Consider the following 22568-nt stretch of genomic DNA (forward strand, 5'->3'; position numbering starts at 1 on the left):
ATGGTTTGAAGACCTAAATGGAAGAATGAAAACCACAAAACTCCTAAAAGAGAACATAGGTAGAAAACTGACAAAAATCATTACAAATTTTTTCTTGGCTCAGTCTCCTAAGGCAAAACACATAAATGCAAAAATAAACAAATAGGACCTAATTAAACTTTAAAGCTTTTGCATAGGAAAGGAAACCATTGACACAATGAATAGACAGCATAAAGAATGGGAGAAAATATTTGCAAATGATGCCACTGACAGAGGGTTAATATACAAAATATGCAGACATTTCAAATATCATAAAAGAAACCACCCAATAAAAAATAGGCAGAAGACCTGAGTAGACATTTTTCTAAAAAAAATTTTTGATATTTGGCAAAACTAATACAATTTTGTAAAGTTTAAAAATAAAATAAAATTAAAAAAAAAAATAAAAAAGACATGCAGTATACTAACAGGCACATGAAAAGAGAAATACACATCAAAACCCCCAGGAGATATCACCTCAAACATGTCAGAATAACTATCATCAAATAGTTTACAAATAACAAATGTTGGAGAGGATGTGGAGAAAAAGAAATTTTCCTATACTGTTGGTGAAAAGGTAAATTGTGCAGCCTCTGTGAAAAACAGTATGAATGTGCCTCAAAAAACTGAAAATAGAACTACCATATGATCCAGCCATTCTACTCCTTGGTAAATATCCAGAAAAATAAAAAGGCTAATTTGAAAAGCAACATGCATCACAATGTTCATAGGAGAACTATTAATAATAGACACAGTATATGACAGGCAACCCAACTACCCGTTAACAAATTATTGGCTTAAGAAGATGTTATACACATAGCCATCTATCTACCTATGCAATACTATCATTTGTAGCAACTAGGATGGGCCTAGAGAATATTATGCTTAACTACATAAGTCAGAAAGAGAGAAACAAACATTGTACTGGTTATGAATTAGAGTAGAATAAAAAAATACAAATGAGTGTATTTGTAAACAGAAACAAACTTATACAGAAATAAACTTACATTTACTGAAATGGAGAGGGAAGGGGTTAGGGAGAAATTAGGGGTACGGGATTAGCAAACCACTGTGTATAAACTCGGTAAGCAAGAAAGATATACTGGTGCTCACTTCGGCAGCACATATACTAAAATTGGAACGATACAGAGAAGATTAGCATGGCCCCTGCGCAAGGATGACACGCAAATTCGTGAAGCGTTCCATATTTTTACAGAAATATAGATCAATGGAACAAAATAGAAAGCCCAGAGATAAATCCACACACCTATGGTCACCTTATCTTTGACAAAGGAGGCAAGAATATACAATGGATTAAAGACAATCTCTTTAACAAGTGGTGCTGGGAAAACTGGTCAACCACTTGTAAAAGAATAAAACTAGAACATTTTCTAACACCATACACAAAAATAAACTCAAAATGGATTAAAGATCTCAACGTAAGACCAGAAACTATAAAACTCCTAGACGAGAACATATGCAAAACACTCTCTGACATACATCACAGTGGGATCCTCTATGACCCACCTCCCAGAATACTGGAAATAAAAGCAAAAATAAACAAATGGGGCCTAATTAAACTTAAAAGCTTTTGCACAAGAAAGGAAACTATAAGCAAGGTGAAAAGACAGATTTCAGAATGGGAGAAAATAATAGCAAATGAAGCAACAGAAAAACAACTAATCTCAAAAATATACAAGCAACTCCTACAGCTCAACTCCAGAAAAATAAATGACCCAATCAAAAAATGGGCCAAAGAACTAAATAGACATTTCTCCGAAGAAGACATACAGATGGCTAACAAACACATGAAAAGATGCTCAACATCACTCACTATCAGAGAAATGCAAATCAAAACCACTATGAGGTACCATTTCACGCCAGTCAGAATGGCTGCGATCAAAAAGTCTACAAGCAATAAATGCTGGAGAGGGTGTGGAGAAAAGGGAACCCTCTTCCACTGTTGGTGGGAATGCAAACTAGTACAGCCACTATGGAGAACAGTGTGGAGATTCTTTTAAAAACTGGAAATAGAACTGCCTTATGATCCAGCAATCCCACTGCTGGGCATACACACTGAGGAAACCGGAATTGAAAGAGACACATGTACCCCAATGTTCATCGCAGCACTGTTTATAATAGCCAGGACATGGAAGCAACCTAGATGTCGATCAGCAGAGGAATGGATGGGAAAGCTGTGGTACGTATACACAATGGAGTATTACTCAGCCATTAGAAGGAATGCATTTGAATCAGTTCTAATGAGGTGGATGAAACTGGAGCCTATTATACAGAGTGAAGTAAGCCAGAAAGAAAAACACCAATACAGTATACTAACGCATATATATGGAATTTAGAATAATGGTAACAATAAACCTGTATACAAGACAGCAAAAGAGACCCTGATGTATAGAACAGTCTTTTGGACTCTGTGGGAGAGGGAGAGGGTGGGATGATTTGGGAGAATGGCATTGAAACATGTATAATATCATATATGAAATGAGTCACCAGTCCAGGTTCGATGCACAATACTGGATGCTTCGGGCTGGTGCACTGGGACGACCCAGAGGAATGGTATGGGGAGGGACGAGGGAGGAAGGCTCAGGATGGGGAATACGTGTATACCTGTGGTCGATTCATTTTGATATATGGCAAAATCAATACAATATTGTAAAGTTAAATAATAAAATAAAATAAAAAAAAAAGAAAGATATACTGGATCGCACAGAGAAATAGCCACTATCTTGTAATAATCTATAATGAATATAATTGACAACAATACTGATTCACTATGCTAATCTTGTAAATTGAGTACACTTCAATTTTAAAATGTTCACTTGTGCAAGGTGTGTATGTTCTAGAGATCTGTCATACAACATAGTATCTGTAGTTAACCATATTGCATTGTGCAATTAAAATTTTGTTGAGGGTAGATCTGTTTTGAGTTCTTATAACAAAAGCAAAGGGGTACAAAGAAAATTAGAGGTGATATGTAGCTCTATTACCTTGACCGTATTATGATTTCCCATGTATATGAATATGTCCAAACTAACCAAATTGTACACATTAAATATATTCAGTTTTTAATATACCAGTTGAGTTCCGTTCAGTCGCTCAGTCATATCTGACTCTTTGCGACCCCATGAATCGCAGCACGCCAGGCCTCCCTGTCCATCACCAACTCCCGGAGTTCACCCAGACTCACGTCCATCGAGTCAATGATGCCATCTGGCCATCTCATCCTCTGTCGTCCCCTTCTCCTCCTGCCCCCAATCCCTCCCAGCATCAGAGTCTTTTCCAATGAGTCAACTCTTTGCATGAGGTGGCCAAAGTACTGGAGTTTCAGCTTTAGCATCATTCCTTCCAAAGAAATCCCAGGGCTGATCTCCTTCTGAATGGACTGGTTGGATCTCCTTGCAGCCCAAGGGACTCTCAAGAGTCTTCTCCAACACCACACTTCAAAAGCATCAATTCTTCGGCACTCAGCTTTTGTCACAGTCCAATTCTCACATCCATACATGACCACAGGAAAAACCATAGCCTTGACTAAATGGACCTTTTTTGGCAAAGTAATGTCTCTGCTTTTGAATATGCTATCTAGGTTGGTCATAACTTTCCTTCAAAGGAGTAAGCATCTTTTAATTTCATGGCTGTAGTCACCATCTGCAGTGATTTTGGAGCCCCCAAAAATAAAGTCTGACACTGTTTCCACTGTTTCCCCATCTATTTCCCATGAAGTGATGGGACCAGATGCCTTGATCTTCGTTTTCTGAATGTTGAGCTTTAAGCCAAATTTTTCACTCTTCTCTTTCACCTTCATCAAGAGGCTTTTTAGTTCCTCTTCACTTTCTGCCATAAGGGTGGTGTCATCTGCATATCTGAGGTTATTGATATTTCTCCCGGCAATCTTGATTCCAGCTTGTGCTTCTTCCAGTCCAGCGTTTCTCATTATGTACTCTGCATATAAGTTAGATAAGCAGGGTGACAATATACAGCCTTGATGTACTCCTTTTCTGATTTGGAACCAGTCTGTTGTTCCATGTGCAGTTCTAACTGTTGCTTCCTGACCTGCATACAAATTTCTCAAGAGGCAGATCAGGTGGTCTGGTATTCCCATCTCTTTCAGAACTTTCCACAGTTTATTGTGATCCACACATTCAAAAATATACCAGTTATATATCAATAAAGATATTCTAAAAAGTGAAAATTAACCAATATTTTTAAAAGTACTGAAGAAAATTAATGATATCAAATTGACATCTTTGAGATCAATAAAATTGATAAACCAACCATATTGATGATGCCAAAAAGAGAGAAGAGACAAATTCTCTATTTCGGAGCATTGACATCACTACTAGTTCTTCTCCATATTAAAGATAGTAAAGTGGTATCTGCTCAGTTTTCTCTTTTACACTTACTATTTTCTTATCCATATTCTATTTGTTTGAAGAAAGTTATTAAGTTATAGTAACTTTATTAAAAGTGAACTATTATTTGCATATATTTTCACTCACCATCAGATGTGTTACCTTTGTGTACCAGACCTTCAAACTAAATTGCTTACTGCTACTCATGCAATGGTGAGCAGGTACTGATATGTTATAACGTGGTTCACAATAAAGAAAAAGAACTTTATTTTTAATGTTGGCAAATATACCCCAGTATATTTACATTCTTTCCCTTTAGCATTATTAATGCATCCTGATATTACAAATAGCTTCTTTTAAGTTTAATGAGCATGTCTCAAGAGAATGTAGAGCTTGTCACATTTAATATACCATTTAGTCTGCCCTAAATATGATATCTTGATCTTAAAACTTTTATGTCTGAATGGGTTTGATGAATTGAGATCTCCGAATTGAAAGATTTCAAAAGGCTTATTGGATAAGGACACCTTTGTTATTAAATAGGTTTTTAGAAATCTACTCTTTTGATGGCTTAACTATAAATGGATTTAATTTCATGGGCTGGATGCCAAACTCAGACACCAATGGCGGAAATGACTGACAAAATATGCTTTAGCCTTTGTAAAACACAAACGTTTAATCACACATTTTGTAATAGCCAACTAAAACATATTTTCTTTTTTCCCCTTCATCCTTATTTATCCTGCTTTGAGGATTATCTTTCACCTTTCTGTGTTTGATGTGGTGATCCCAAACAAGCAAATCTTTGGGTGGGGGGAGAATTCTGTGGATTTAAGTTCTTTCCTGATTCTGCCCTTCATTAGTTCCATTAGAGACAAACAAAAATGATATCCTGCCACCAAATGTCAGAATAAGATGTGAGGGTTTGTCCTTTATGACAATATTAGAAGAGTTTTCAGGCAGCTCTAGAATTAAAATCAAACAATTGCCACATAAAAGTTGTTTGTTCCAACTTTCTATATCTAGCATAATTTCTATATGTTTTGTATATGTGGTCTCACCCCAAAAAAGCATTTATTATAGCATATTAGCTTTTAACTGATGTGATTGAGAACTTCAAATTAAAAATAATAACTTGTTGCTGAACTATGTCAAAATATAATAGAGCAGAGATATTCTCTTCTTAAGCAAGTAAAAGTCAACCATCTCTACTCCTTGTCATCATATGCTACCCAATAGTGCAGGGATAAGTGAGAAAAATGAGATCAGTTACAGAAAATATGGAAACCACATGTTTCCTGTATGATGGAAGGTACAGGTAGTTTGTTAAATTTCAACCCTTCTATAAAGGCTATTTTGGGAATACAAGAAAGACATGTTGTTGAGTGTATTTGCCTCATCTCTGGGTTCTTTAAAATTTCTCATTTCTGTTATTGGAATGTTCACTTCATCTTAGTTTTTATATTAATATAATCACATTTCTGCAAAGAAGTTTTTCCTAAAAGCATACCCAATTGCTCATTTTATGTATCATCCAGAATGTCTAAAACAGTTTTAAATAATGTTTCTTTTGTCATTTTGATTTCAGTGACATGCTTCCAATATTTCCCTTTACAGTGTGATTTTGTTTGCTATTCAGTGACTGATACCTTTTTCCAAGTTTACTGTTTGTAGAATGTATTAAAGCTTGCTAAATATTTTTTGTATTTTGGTTGACTGGTTTTAGAAATAAATGCACAATTTATTTCTATATAAATGAGAGAGAGAGGCTATAAAATGATGAATTTTAATATGGTATTTAATAATAACTAGATTTTTGCAATAAAAACTATTTTCTGCTAAAGAATTTTTAATGAATTATTTACTTTGCCATCTTAATAATATATTTAGAAATTTGCATCTATGTTTTCTTTTAAACTGAGCTATAGTTTTCTTTTTCATGCTATGTATTTCAGGTATTTGAACAAGGGTTATTGTATTTTTGTGACATTAATTAGAAATTATTCCATCACTTTCAAAAGTCTATAAAAGCTTAAAAAATAAAGTTATCTTTTATTGAAACCTGGAAAGAAACCATGGTTGATTTCTTATCTTACTCCCTGTTCTGAACTCTCCCTGATCTCCAGAGTTGAAGCAAGAGTAGAAAGATCAGGAACTGAGTTCACTCCAACCTCAGACCAACTCAATTTAGGCAGGAGAGGAGAGAGACTTCCTTTTCTCAGTTCCTGCTCTCTTCCATGCAACAATATCATACCAGAACAAGTAAAGTAGAATGAATTATACTTCATGGTTTTTTAGTAACTTCTCTTTGTGAGAGACGCCATCAGTTCAGTTCAGTTCAGTTGCTCAGTCATGTCTACTCTTTGCGACCCCATGAATCGCAGCACGCCAGGCCTCCCTGTCCATCATCAACTCCCGGAGTTCACCCAGACTCACGTCCATCGAGTCAGTGATGCCATCCAGCCATCTCATCCTCTGTCATCCTCTTCTCCTCCTGCCCCCAATCCCTCCCAGCATCAGAGTCTTTTCCAATGAGTCAACTCTTCGCATGAGGTAGCCAAAGTACTGGAGTTTCAGCTTTAGCATCATTCCTTCCAAAGAAATCCCAGGGCTGATTTCCTTTAGAATGGACTGGTTGGATCTCCTTGCAGTCCAAGAGATGCCATAGGCCTGCGCTATCCCATACATTCACAAGCTCACATCCTGTGATTTACACACATTCAAAGCCTTCCTCCTTCTCACTCTTTTTTTTGACTCTGACTATAGTTTATTTCCCACATTCCTTTCTGGTTGGTCTATGGTGCACCTAAGTTTAACCCACAAGACTGTCTGCTTGTTTGTGCGTATTGGTATTGACTATCCCTCTCTTGTTTTAACTTGTGATTAAAATATATTAATGATTTAGTGGTTCCAGGTTACCTCATTTAAAAACTGCAGTCTTCATTTGATCATAATCCTAAAGTCAGTTGGTTTCCTTTAAAGTGTATATTAGTCATATTGTTTCTGTGATTAAATTATATAAAGAACCAAATGTTTACTTTCCATTACCTATAATAGTAAATCAGAGAGTGTTAAACTAATCTCATTTTTCATCACTTTTTTTTTTTTTTTTTTTAGTTTTCACTTCTGTTTCTTCCTGGGCGGTCATTAGTTGTGGGGGGTACAAAACTGGTTCGCCTCAGATGGCTAAGTCTTTGCAACTATACAATGTAAACTTCAACTCACATATATTTTATAGCCAGTTTTAATTCAACAAATTCAACTATGAATTTGTCTAACATTAGGCACATTTTTGTTATTTTGCACTGGGTCATTTGCAAATCCTAACTTCTTATACTTCCTAATCCTACATATGTTTGATTTTATTGAAAATAACTGAATGTTCTCCAGAATTGTTTCCTCTCTCTTTTAGTTCCCTTTACTTTCACCAAGTTTCACACTTCTCTCTCCAACCTTCTCCTTTTCCTCCTATTCCTCCCCCGCAGTCTCCTTCTTCTATGTGAGCTTATTTCATATCTTTTGTTCTGTTTATTCTTGTTTCTTGCCTTTCCAAAGAAAATCCTGTCAACAAGAAATAAGCTGTTTCTTTCTGATCAGTTAGCAAATAGAGCATTGGATTAACCAGGCCTTCTAATCTTCTCTATTTGCTTCTTACACTTTAAAGGCTGACTCTTTGTGGTATTTCTCCTCCTACCCTTTCCTTTTCCATTTATACTTCTGGTGCCTTTCAGATACCTGAAGTTTTTGGAACACTAGACTCCAGGTATCTGAATTAGCCATGTTTTATTGTGACATCATCCAGGTGACTAAGAGGTACAAAATGGCATTCTTATGTTTTAAGCTGATCCTAATAAGTCCGATAGTTAAATATTCTTTTTATTTTACTCTCAGAATTTCAGAATTGACCTATGACTACTTATTTTACATACATTTTGAATTGTCACATCTTTGTTTCTTGACTTGCTATTCTTTTTTGTAGATTTTATAAGCAAACATAATTATTGATACAATGTTAAATGTATGTATATATGAACTACATCATCAGGAAATGGCTTAGCAAAGTGATTTTTAAGTTACTGCTTTTTCTCATTAGCAATATTAACAGACAAACCTAATTTATAAAAGTAGACTGGTTTATTTTGACATTTTGATGGAATAACTTCAACTATTTTTGAGCCAAAAAATGTCAGTGTTTAATAAAGGGCCCAGTGGTTTCTCATTTCTAATTATTTATTGTCAACAGTTTAAAATACTTAAATCCAGAATGATTCAGGACTTTACATCCTTCATTACAAGAATACTATAGCTAAGATTACAAGAGATAAAAGTACTATTGTCCATTTGGGCATGTCATAGCTTTTAAAATGATTATATATTTGAAGAGCCATTTGGATCTCATTAAAAATGAAATAGAATCTATGAAAACCAAAAAAAAAAAAAAAAATCCACTGGGCAAGTATTCTCTTAAGTGCCTTCAACTCCACCCAGTTTAAACAAAGTATATGTACAAGGTTGCATCTAAAATATTTTAAGCATTAAAGACAGAGTTTAATCATAAAATAAATAGAAGTGAAACATATCTTCCATGATTTTATTTCTTCCCATCCCATGTCTTTGGTTATATTTAACATTTACTAATAAAAATGTATAATTCTTTCAGGAAGAAAAAGCAAATTAATAACCATGTGCAAGAACTAATGCATGGTCACTTCTTTTCTCTGGTCTTCCAGTATAAATGGATTTTCCAAATAACCCAAAGTACCTTATTAGTCATTAAATTATACCACCTCATTTACCAGGGGCACCATGGGTAAGTCAACATCCCATCCCTCATGAGTACCAAATGTTTTAATTTTACATTATGAGAAACAGAAAACATATCTTCTCAATTCCAATGATATGCAATTTAACACTGATCTAGCTGTTAATGTTTTAGAGTTCATAATAAATTGTGACACAGTATATATCACATTTTTATTAGAGTAACTAATATGGTTGCAGAGAGAAGTATTTTCTTTTTTTTTTAATTTTTTGTCTCTGTCTCTCTCTCTTTTTTGTCCCCACAGAAAAATAAAATCCAAGAGTTGGATGGAATCTTAGAAGTCACCTAATTCAACCCAGTGCCACCTTTATACTACCTCTAGCAGCCATAGCCTAAAGTGTTCCTATGAATGGAAACATACTATTTTCCAGGGCAACTCATTTATATGTTAGATTCTGCTATTTTCATAAAAGAATCTCTGTATTGAGCTGAAATATGTTTAAAATGTTAGATTATTATTCCCTAGATTTATTTGAAGTTAACTAGAGGAAGTCAAATGCCTCATTTTATTCATTGAAAATAAATATTTACACTCATTACATACCTAAATATTATTTTTTACATATAAATCTGCTATCTCCTCTCAGAGCTTTCATCATGTGAATTCCTCAACTGAATATAATATTACAGAATATCCATTTAAATGCTAGATAAAAATGTACTGTTATTGGGATGGGGAGGAATGTGGGAGGGAGGTTCAAGAGGGATGGAACGAATGTATACCTATGGCTGATTCATGTTGATGTTTGGCAGAAACCAACATAGTTTTGTAAAGCCATTATCCTTGAATTAAAAATATAAATAAATTTAAAATTTAAAAAGATGTACTGCTACGTACATAATGTTGTATGGTGTATGTGTATTCAGTCATGTCTGACTCTTTCCCACCCTATGGACTGTAGCCCATCAGGCTGCTCTGTCCATGGAATTTTCCAGGCAATAATACTTGAGTGGGTTGCCATTTCCTATTCCAGAATGTTGTATACCATTAATAAAATTTAAAATTGAATTTTATGCATTTAATTACCATAATTAATCTGTCTTAAAATAATTTTATTGTATGTATATTATGTATCAATAAAGTTTAAAATACACATATAAATATGTACAGAAATATTTATCTCTGTGGTTATAGCTCCTCTCCCATTCTAACTTTTCATTATTATATGTCCCTTCCCCTTTATTTTCATAAGCTAACTAGAGAATCTGTTAGTCTGCTCAGTAGTGTCCAACTCTTTGGAGACCCCATTGACTGTAACCTGCAAGGCTTCTCTGTCCATGGAATTTTCCAGGCAAGAATACTGGAATGGGTTGCTGTTTCCTTCTCCAAAGGATCTTACCAACCAAGGGATCAAACCCAGGTCTCTGGCATCACAGGCAGATTCTATACCATCTGAGCCATCAGGGAAGTCCCAAGTCGCTCAGTCGTGTCTGATTCTGACTCTTTGTGACCCCATGGACTATAACTTCCAGGCTCCTCTGTCCATGGATTCTCCAGCCAGGAATATTGGAGTGGGTAGCCCTTCTCTTCTCCAGGGGATCTTCTGAACCCAGGGATCAAACCCAGGTCTCCCTCATTGCAGACGGATTTTTTACCATCTGAGCCACTGGGGATAGTCTGAAACAAAACTGAATTTCTCATCAATTTCACTAATGTACAGTGAAGCACAGGGCAGGAGAAAAAGAAAGATCAGAATAATAAAACAGTTAAGGTTAAAATACATATTTATCCTAGAATGTAGGAAAAATATTTATTTTTGAGTGTCTATGGAATAGTTACAAATTTTAAGCATGAGTTATAATAATATAACATTTATTAATGTTAAGTTATAGCTTTAATTGGAAGGAACTTTATCATTTAGCCTTAAATAATTTATCATGAATCAAAAATAATAACATGTTTGTAAAATATAAAAGTTAAAATTAGAAATGCCAAAAGAGAGAATGAAATAAAAAGCAAAAAGCAATAAATATAAAACAAATAAAATTTTTAAACAAACACCAGATTTGGTTTTAAGAAAGGATACTATAAAATAAAATCAACATTTTTTGAGTAATTACTATATGAAGAATATTGTGCCAAATACTATGTACAAACCATGCTCAACAATATTATAACTGAAATTAAATACTTATCTTCCAACTCAAAAATTTAATCTTGTCAATATAAGTATAGTCAAATTCAGTGATTCTAAAGACAGATAAATAATATAAGCTTGCTGGAGTATAAGTACCAAGAGGTCCACCATTTTTACGTTGTGTCAGTACATGGCACAGAAGAGTCTTCCCCAGAGGCTCGATGGTCAAGAATCTGCCTGTAATGTAGGAGACTCGGGTTAGATCCCTGGTTTGGGAAGATCATCTGCAGTAGGACATGGCAACCTACTCCAGTACTCTTGCCTGGAGAATCCCATCAACAGAGGAGCCTGACGAGTTACAGTCCCTAGCCTCGCAAAAAGCTGGACATGACTGAAGCGACTGAGTTCACATGCACACATACAGCATAGAATAGGATCTGAATAGAGAATCATCAAATGAATTAAGTTAAAAATGCAAAAAAAATTCTAGTCCTCTCCTCACTGCCAGAATGATGTTATCCCTCTCTCGGTGTCTATCTGCCTCAGTTTTATCCTGGCATATCATACAGTATAATTTACCTCAGCTATTTCTCTGGTTCTCCCAACTGGCTTAGTGATCTAAATGGAGGGATACTGCAGTCTCTTCCTGGCAGGATGTTCCACCCTGAATTCTATGCTGTCAGTTTGTCTTACTATCAACTTCAATACCCCTTACAGAGTCCTTAGGCTCTTTCTCTTTCAGCTAATTTATATTCTGTTCCTGGAGTGGAGGTAACACAGTTTCCCCAAACCATGCTTGAGACACAGGGATTTATATGATTTCACTCAGGCTTATCCTCTAAAGCAACAGTGCAGTGGTGAAGACCATATACTTTGGACATTACTTCTCAGTTTGATTTTTTTTTTTTTTTTTTTTTTTTTTTTATTTTTTTTTAATTTTATTTTTTTTTAAACTTTACATAACTGTATTAGATTTGCCAAATATCAAAATGAATCCACCACAGGTTAAGCAACACTTGACTTCAAAATTTTAGGAGTTTATGGCAATTAATAGCATGTATTAATGTTCCATGGTATGTCCTAATATTAAAAAAAAAATCAGTTTTTTCCCTTTTGCTAAATTCTGACCAGTGTTTATCTACTGTAGGCATACCATGAAGATCTTGAGAGAAATTGATACCTACATATACAGACAGTCCTTGACTTCATGATGATTCAATTCATGATTTTTCAAATTTATAATACTGAGAAAGCAATGTGCATTCAATAGAAATTATACTTTTTTGAATTTTGCTCTTTTCCTGGGCTAGTGATATGCAGTGTGATATTCTCTCCTCATGCTTGGCAGTTACAAGGGGCAGTGGCTGCTGCTGCTGCTAAGTCACTTCAGTCGTGTCCGACTCTGTGTGACCCCATAGACGGAAGCCCATCAGGCTCCCCCGTCCTTGGGATTCTCCAGGCAAGAACACTGGAGTGGGTTGCCATTTCCTTCTCCAGTGCATGAAAGTGAAAAGTGAAAATGAAGTCGTTCAGTCATGCCCAACTCTTAGCAACCCCATGGACGAAAGCCTACCAGACTCTTCCATCCATGGGATTTTCCAGGCAAGAGTACTGGAGTGGCATGCCATTGCCTTCTCTGAAGGGGCAGTGGCAAGGGGCCATAGATCTTAGCCTTACTAACATGAAGCCAAGTGACCAATACACTGACAACCATTCTGCACCCAGGTAAGTGTTCTGTTTTTCACTTTCAGTACAGTATTTCATAAGTTACAAGAGATATTCAACACTTTATTATAAGATAGGCTTTGTGTTAGGTGATTTTTCCCAGCTGTTGGCTAATGTAAGTGTTCTTGAGCTCATTTAAGGTAAGCTAGGCTATCCTAGGAGAAGGCAATGGCACCCACTCCAGTACTCTTGCCTGGAAAATCCCATGGACGGAGGAGCCTTGTAGGCTGCAGTCCATGGGGTCGTGAAAAGTCAGATACGACTGAGCGACTTCCCTTTCACTTTTCACTTTCATGCATTGGAGAAGGAAATGGCAACCCACTCCAGTGTTCTTGCCTGGAGAATCCCAGGGACGGGGAGCCTGGTGGGCTGCTGTTTATCGGGTCGCACAGAGTCGGACATGACTGAAGCGACTTAGCAGCAGCAGCAGCAGCAGCAGGCTAACCTATGATATTCAGTAGGTTAGGTGTATTAAATGTCCCTTCAACTTACAGTATTTTAAACTTACAATGGGGTTATTAGAATATAACCCCATCATAAATCGAGGAAAATCTGTATAGAAAAATGGAATACTATGATTTCAAATAATTTCTTACTTTACCTATTGTAGATTTACAGAGAAAAAACATTGATATGAAAACTAATTTTATAGTTATTTGGGAAATATTATATTTCCAACATAGTTATCTGAAAAATAACCTGAGAAAAATTATACTATGTGAAGATAAAATAGTATAGGAAGGTAAGCCTGATAGAATCTCCCACTGGAAAAGGGCATTTTCAGGATTCTCAGTTGCACATAGAATGGGGCCTTTGCCAAATGTATTCTAGCAGGAAGCAACCTTTCCCTTAAAGAACTGTGGGTATCAGAAATTCATACCTGAGACCGGTCATAGTGAAAATACATATATTCTTGAAAAGTTTATTTTGTGAACACATAAAACTTGGAGACTCATAGTGAAATAAAACTATTACAGCATAGTTTCTGGAAGAAATAGAGACACTAGAAATTTAAGTAATTACACACTTTTCTGAACGCTGATTATTTCAGCTCCTTCTTGGAATGAGACAGGATTTAAATCATAATATGTTTTTGTGTTTGTTGATGCCTTAATATATTGCATCCTGGAGAAGGAAATGGCAACCCACTCCAGTGTTCTTGCCTGGAGAATCCCATGGACAGGAGAGCCTGGCTAGCCCCAGAACCTGGGGTTGCAATGAGTCGGACATGACTGAACGAAGAACACTTTAATATATCCTATGTGAAGTTGTAACATACCTTTTATTTTTCACTAGCATAGTGATTCTTCTCTTTAGAGCAAAACAGATTTCCTGCTAAGGTATCTGGTTTACCCAAGCTTGACAGTTTGCTATGCTCTCATAATTCAACTATGATCATTCTTCAGTCAGCACACAGCTCATTTCTGAAAGTTAAGCCCTATAGGATAAAAGTGAATTCTCTTTCTCTCCTCTCAATCTCCCATCCTCCTCCTCCCCAACCCCCTGTTCTCTCTATTGCTGGTTAGATCTTTTCAAAGTGTTCTGAGCATATTTTTAAGAGGAGATCATTTGATTAACTTTTTGGCTATTTCAACTAAGTCATTATATTTCAATGATTTCTGTAACTTGAGTTAGAAAACTGCTAAAACTAAATTTCTGTAAAAGAGAAGATATGGATTTATACAAATGATAACTTTTTGTGCCTTTTCCATACCTATGAAGGAAAAGAGTGTTTAATGTACTAACTTTGTTTTACCAGAATTCTAGGTAGACAGGGAAAACTAATGAAATAATCATTGGTGGATGGGGGACTTCCCAGGTAGCTCAATGGTAAAGAATCTACCTGCCAAGGAAGGAGACACAGGAGACATGAGTTTAATCCCTGGGTTGGGAAGATCCCTTGAAGAAGGAAATGGCAACCCACCCCAGTTTTCTTGCCTGGAGAATTCCATGGACAGAGAAGCCTGGTGGGCTACAGTCCATGAGGTCACAAAGAGTTGGACATGATTGAGCAGGTGAGTGTGCACACACACACATTGTCGCACATGTAGGCTAGTAGTTCTCAAACTTTAGTGTACATCAGAATCACCTAGAGGACTTGATAAAACAGACCTGAGTCCTGCCCAGAGCTTCTCATTCAGTAGGTCTGGGATGAGGCTCAAGAATTTGCATTTAAAAAATGCTTTCAATTGATGAAGTTGGGCTTCCCTGGTGGCTCAGCTGGTAAAGAATCCACCTGCAATGCGGGAGACCTGGGTTTGATCCCTGGGTTGGGAAGATCCCCTGGAGAAGGGAAAGGCTACCCACTCCAGTATTCTGGCCTGGAGAATTTCATGGGCTGTATAGTCCATGGGGTTGCAAAGAGTCAGACACAACTGAGCAAATTTCACTTTCCCACTTTCAGTTAATGCTAATGCTTTTATCCCAGGTACTGTGTTCTGAGAACCACTGATTTAGAGTCTAGTCAAAGAAATCTATTATGTAGTCCCTAATGCTTTATGTATATATTTTGTAAATATTATTTAAGGAGATTTATATAGCAAGGATTTGATGACTTACTTCACATGCAAGGGTAAGTTTTGAACATCCAGGGATTGCATGGTTGATGAGTAATCCAAGCTTACTACTTTCTATCTTTTATTCTATTGCCCTTTTATAATTATTAAACTTTAGTCTTATCTATTTCCAATGGCGTAAAGAGTTTTCACAGCTCTTGTGTACGGGAGACAATCTGAGATGTAGTATGGCTGCATTAGTTATTGCAAAATGTGTATCCTCATACTAGTGACCTTTAATCAGTGAACAATTAAAAATGTGTATATTCCCGGGGTATTTTAAATTCACATTCTAAAGGAAAGAAAGAAAAACGAAGAAAGGAAGAAAATCTTCCCCAAATTAGTTACCTGAAATTGCCAAGTTTAATTGAGTTAATATTTTAAGAGTGTTGTTTAGTCACTAAGTTGTGTCCGACTCTTTTGCAGACCCATGAACTATAGCCAACCAGACTCCTCTGTCCATGGGATTTTCTAGACAACAATACTGGAGTGGTTGCCTTTTCCTTTTCCAGGGGATCTTCCTGACTGACCCAAGGATTGAACCTCTGTCTTCTGCATTAACAGGTGGATTCTTTATCTCTGAGCCACCAGGAAAGCCCTTAACAGAGTGTATTAATATTTACTCAATACCTTGTAGTAACCCATAATGGAATATAACCTGCAAAAAAGAACAGAATCACTATGCTGTGCACCTGAAACTAACATGATATTGTAAATCAATGATACATCAATTAAAAAATAAAATCAGAATGTAATTTTTAATACTCTCATTTTGTATCATCAATGACAGTACAACTTTTCAATTAAAGGATACTTCTTACACAAGAAAACATATTTTAAATGTTTAGTTGCACACTAAACATTGTGACATCTTGTCTTCAGTTCCTCTTGGCATGATAATTCTATGCTGATTTGGTCCATGGCATTTTAGTGGGCTGATGAATACTGTGTAATTCTATATGGATTCCACCAGGGCACAGATATTTTGCATTGGAAGCAAACTAGATTCAAGTATGTGTCCTTTGGCTTTTATGATCTGTGAGTAATATAAAGCTCAACTAGATTCCAGTATATAGACATGAAAAACAGAAATTGGAAAACACTAGTATCATTTTTGAGAGATAAAGTATCTGGACACATGTGAGCTCTTATTTCTAGCCACTTGCAGGACATGTTATTTAATCCATTTGTGAAAAAACAGTACATCAGAAGGACTTTGCTTATTTTACTTCAATGGTTTGATTTCTTGACAGTCAGTATGTACTGAATGTTAACTGAACTCTTTAGTAGCTGGTTTATCTGGCAAGTGATCAAATAGCTATAGAAACTGGCAACTCAGCAATCAAACAGTAGGAACCTTCAAGTAATCCCACTCTTTTCTATGGTCAGAAAATGCCAGTGAAATCAGAGTAAAGTTATCTAATTTTACTAATAATTGTAGTGGAAATGTAGTGTTAAGGAAGCATATTTATATAGAAGTCTAACAATTTACTAACATGCCTTTCTTGATAACATTTTCCCATTAAAGTTGACGGAGCATGAGGTACAGAATACAATAACTTTTCTAGATGGTTTCATGAACACCAGTAATGACCAATTATAAATCATTGATTTTTTTCATTTATTTTGATGTTTGTAGAAAACTAAAGAGCAATCTATAAACCTTCCATTTCTGTCCTTCCCAGGAAGAGGCAAACAAAATTTATTCATTGCCTTTTTTGTTGTTGAAAATATTAAGAAATCATTTTAACAGACTTTTCAAATGCTTAAAGTTTTTAAGAAGTTGCATTCAGTAAAGCAAATCCCTCTGATAAATTGGCTATTATTTTGCAACCATTTAGTGAATCGGACCATTATGAGGTCCCAGCCAGTCAACAGGAAAGATGGTAAGCATGAAGTAGAGACATTAAACTCAAAGGTAGGAGGGAGAAAAAAAATAAGGCTACAAAAGAGTTCCTGTCAAGGAGAAAGTGTTCAGATGCATACCCATTAAAAACCATGGCTTGATCTGATTCCATCTTTCATTCAGGAATGGCATGAGGGTAATCTTACTAATCTCAAGAAATGCCAACTGTAGGCCCACATTTTATGACATCCTGGCATCAGATGGTGCATACAGGATATCTGAGCAATGCTCTCCAGTTATTTACTCTCTTTTGACCAAATGTATAAACTGCCCTTTGTTTCCACACAATCATTCCACTGTTTGCAACTTCTGGTAGCACTGAAGTTCACTGGTTTCTGGAAATTGATACATCAGTCATAGGAGCATTTTCTACTATATATACTTCAAGTATCACTGTAGATCAAAACATATAAGCAAAATGATAAATGTGACTGGTGTTTAGAAATGCCAAATCTACTCTCCCATGACCACACACTTTCCAATTTCCTCTCAAGGTAGACTTGGAAGGGTCATTTTGAGACCACTTTTTCTTTTTTAATTCCTCTCAGAAGAACTTGCTTTTTCTTGTTGAAATGGAAGAATGGCTTCTGCAGATTTTTTCTCATAGGATAAGAAAATATAAGATAAAACAGAATAAAAAAGAAGCATTTCTCTAACAGCAACAACAATACAAAGTTGGAAAATAGCTGTTTAGTGACACATTGCTAACAAAACAGCTAGAGAAAAATATTTGTTTTTCAGTAATGATAAACAGAACAGTGTTTCTATGCACTACATAGAAACATATGTGAGGTTATATAGGTGAGGTTATACTAAAAGAGCTCTGAATTTCCACCCCTGGCTCTTCTCAGGTTACCCATGTGACCACCCTCTCCAAAGTGAACAGCCTTCACTCTCTTTCCTGATCAAAGATATACAGATATTAATAGCTGCATTGCTTGCCATTCAAGACCACTGTGAGATGGAGATGCGTGTGTGACACATATGCTCTTAGAACCTTCATGCCTTATTTAAGCAGTTTTCACATTGTTGATTTTCCTAACCTTATCATCTCAAGTCAATACCTGACTACAGCATTCATCCATTCGTACATTATTCAGGAAACATTACTTGAATGCCCCATGTGAAAAGTTTCCACCAATAAAATATTTCCAAAATAGATGTGAAAACAATGGAACTATTATTTTATTTTTGCTTTTCTAAGGTTCAGAGAGGAGAAGAAAAAGGAAACAGATACATAGTACACTATCAAATTCTTCAAGTGGGAAATTTTAGTAGGAGGAATTCAAGTTTCCAATAAATTTATTTTAAAAATGGAGTGTAATAAAACAACTAACAAACAAACAAAAAGACCAAACAGAATAGAGGTCCCATGTAGAACAGATAAGATTTAAAGGATCTGGTACTTCCAGTGGAATTTACTAACTTTTAAGAAGATGTGTATGATACTGTCCTATTACCTCTTTTTGTCACTAAAGTAGCTACCTAATATTTACTGCTGCTGCTGCTGCTAAGTCACTTCAGTTGTGTCCGACTCTGTGCGACCCCATAGATGGCAGCCCACCAGGCTCCCCCATCCCTGGGATTCTCCAGGCAAGAACCCTGGAGTGCGTTGCCATTTCCTTCTCCAATGCATGAAAGTGAAAAGTGAAAGTCAAGTCACTCAGTCATGTCCGACTCTTCATGACCCCATGGACTGCAGCCTACCAGGCTCCTCTGCCCATTAATTTCCCCAAATCTCAGTTATGCCAGGAGGAAATACATACAGTGTTTAAGAACACAACTGACAGCTCAAGATTATTAATGCTTAGATCTTGGCTCTATTACTTACAGCTTTGTGCCCTTAAAATTTTTACTTAACTTCCCTGTGCTGTCATTTCCTTATGTGTGAAATTGGGGTCATAATGATACCTACCATGTTGTGAGGATGAAGTAAATTTATACGTGCTAGGTACTTAGATGAGTTCCTGGTACATCATCAGTACCACAGAGCTGTTAAATATGATTGTTTTCTTTATTTTTTTTATTTGAGTCTCTAAATGAGAAATACCACATATGAATCAACAATAAGGTAGATTAATTATAATCAGGCCCATCCCAGAAAATTTAAGGCACAAGCAACAATAATAACTACTATATACAGAGAGAAATTCACTTTCCCAGGCAGTCTTTTAAGTTGTTACATGCTATATATATAATGATCCTCTCAACCTTAAGTAGTCACTATAATTATTTCTATTTGGCATATTAAAAAACTGAGGCATCCTGAGAGAAGCTAATTTACTCATGGCCATAGAGCTAGAAAATGGTTGAGCTGTGGTTTGAATGCAGACACTCTGTCTCCAGAGCTTGCACTCTTAACTCGTAGTGCCATTAAAAGTACCATATAGATATAAATATTTGTATCTGTGGTAATTCAAAGCTACTTAAAATGTTAACAAAAACATTCAGTTTTTCCAATACTCTGGATAAACAGAATTTTATTACACATACTTTTAATGCATCATTAAATTTTCTAATAAACTTTAAATCTTGAGCTTCCTTACTAATCCTGCACAGTAAATTATATTAATATGTTTGCCACAAGATGGCAAACTTCACCAAGAAGTGCTCATCCTTGTCAGGTGCAAAGACCTATCTCTAGGTACTTAACAAGAGAGCCAGAAGGGGAAAAAAAAAAAAAAAAAAAAAAGTAGCCTTCTGAGAGTGTTTTCCATAAACAATTATATTTAACTTTCATTTAGCCATGATCATTCTGGGCAGAAAACATGCGTTAATGTTATTCAACTCATGTGTTCAAAGCTATGTCTTTTGTTTCTCTTTATTAAAAGCATTATATTCTGTTTCATAGATTCAATATTCTGCTCTCAAGATCAAAGCTCTCAGTCTGGCATTATGATGCTTTCACATGAAATATTTTGATTATACGGAGATTATATATCCCTTGGGAAAAGCATTCTTTCAATGTACCTATCCAAATGGGTGCTTTGGGTGGAAATAAACATTTGCATTTTAACTGCTCTGTAGCCTGTCAGCAACACTATGGCCCATCAACACTGTCAGGGCATTAGCGGGAGACTAAACACTGGGGCAAAGCCTTGATAAGTGAGGTGGACTAACTGAACCTATGAAAGTGGACCTTTATGGGCAGATTCCGAGGGATAATCCCCATGCGGAAAACAACTGAAGGTTTAACCTGTTTTACATTCATGAGCACAGTGATATTAAAATGCGGAATGTCAACGCTATGAAACACATTATAAAATATACATTCATCTTATCAAAATATATCCTATTTTTCAAATTACAGTTCTAGTAGGATCCCAAGGCACAGCATGCACTTTCAAAAGTTGGGTATGGTTAAGGAAGATTTTCATGTTTAAGTAACAATGTCCTGTGAGCGATAGGGCCTGTGCAGAGGGCTGTCAGTTTTCTTTAAACCGTGTAGAACGATTCCCAGACAGCCAGAGGATGGTCCCCCTGAGTAGTGGGGTCAGTGAAAAGTCATGCATGGCTCAAACTTTCTCACCCCAGAATCTGAGAGGCTGAGTTGATAGAACTCATGGCTCTGGCCAGCTTTGGAGTGGAAAATGGATTTGAGAGATTAAACCTAAATCTCTTGCGGATGAAGGCAAGGAACTAAATTCAGGACTACTGTGCTGGCTGCATGAGGACAGAAATGCTCACATCAAACCCTCAGGCCCTTATCTATGGGCTGAGGTCTCAACCTCAGACCCTTTTTTGTTTTCACCCCTTAAGAGAGAGAAGGAAGTTTTAATATACAAAACTTCTGAATATATTTTAAGAATATCTTTTCATCTGTTTACTCATATAAGCAAGAGAGTAGACCTTGGTCTTTTTCATTATGTCTTTTTTTTTTTTTTTCTGTCCTCCAAGGGAGTCTCATTTCTGTTCAAGATTCTGTTAAAGATTAATGTATCAAAAGGTTTGCCAAAATTCACAGACTGGAATCAGGATTCTATCTCTGCTGTACCTACAATTCAAATGATTGCCTTAGGCCATGCAGTGGCCAAGGGGAATGGGACTTTGGAGGTCAACTGCTGTGATAATTGTTAAAAGAGGAAGAGGTCAGTATTTCACAGATTCAGAGCTCTTAGGTAATTTGTGAAGTAGTGCATTCAATGGAGTTTTTGGAAACTTTCAGTAATAACACTGTTAAGAGTGTGCCTGGGTGAAGATTCAGGTCAACGCTGTGCAGTGGCTCCTCCCATGATTTCTGTGGTAAAGACTTCCCTCATAGTCAAAGACACATATCGGTTTCTTGTCATTTTAAGATAAGCCATGAGCCGTCATGGTCAACAAAAGAGTCCGAAATGCAGTACTTGGATGCAATCTCAAAAACGACAAAATGATCTCTGTTAGTTTCCAAGGCAAACCATTCAATATCACAGTAATCCGAGTCTATGCCCCAACCAGTAAGGCTGAAGAAGCTGAAGTTGAACAGTTCTATGAAGACCTACAAGACCTTTTAGAACTAACACCCAAAAAAGATGTCCTTTTCATTATAGGGGACTGGAATGCAAAAGTAGGAAGTCAAGAAACACCTGGAGTAACAGGCAAATTCGGCCTTGGAATATGGAATGAAGCAGGGCAAAGACTAATAGAGTTTTGCCAAGAAAATGCACTGGTCATAACAAACACCCTCTTCCAAAAACACAAGAGAAGACTCTATACATGGACATCACCAGATGGTCAACACCGAAATCAGATGGATTATACTCTTTGCAGCCAAAGATGGAGAAGCTCTATACAGTGAGCAAAAACAAGACCAGGAGCTGACTGTGGCTCAGACCATGAACTCCTTATTTTCAAATTCAGACTTCAATTGAAGAAAGTAGGGAAAACCACTAGACCATTCAAGTATGACCTAAATCAAATCCCTTATGATTATACAGTAGAAGTGAGAAATAGATTTATGGGCCTAGATCTGATAGATAAGAGTGCCTGATGAACTATGGAATGAGGTTCCTGACATTGTACAGGAGACAGGGATCAAGACCATCCCCATGGAAAAGGAATGCAAAAAAGCAAAATGGCTGTCTGGGGAGGCCTTACAAATAGCTGTGAAAAGAAGAG

At 36.3% G+C, this 22568-nt stretch overlaps 1 long non-coding RNA gene and 1 other non-coding gene across 2 annotated transcripts in view; one reads left to right on the forward strand and one right to left on the reverse strand.

Moving 5' to 3' along the window:
* Positions 1 to 1123: 1123 nt before the first annotated feature.
* LOC129659757 (U6 spliceosomal RNA) lies at positions 1124 to 1230 on the forward strand. Its single transcript, XR_008718228.1, has one exon. It is a non-coding gene; the product is annotated as a U6 spliceosomal RNA (small nuclear RNA).
* Positions 1231 to 10307: 9077 nt separating this feature from the next.
* LOC129659048 (uncharacterized) overlaps positions 10308 to 22568 on the reverse strand; it is a 178559-nt gene continuing 166298 nt past the window's right edge. The window contains exon 4 of the long non-coding RNA XR_008717765.1: positions 10308 to 11522. This is a non-coding gene — a long non-coding RNA (uncharacterized LOC129659048). The remainder of the gene's footprint in view (positions 11523 to 22568) is intronic.

The sequence above is a fragment of the Bubalus kerabau genome, chromosome 8 (assembly GCF_029407905.1).
Source record: "Bubalus kerabau isolate K-KA32 ecotype Philippines breed swamp buffalo chromosome 8, PCC_UOA_SB_1v2, whole genome shotgun sequence".
NCBI classification, from domain to species: Eukaryota; Metazoa; Chordata; class Mammalia; order Artiodactyla; family Bovidae; genus Bubalus; species Bubalus kerabau.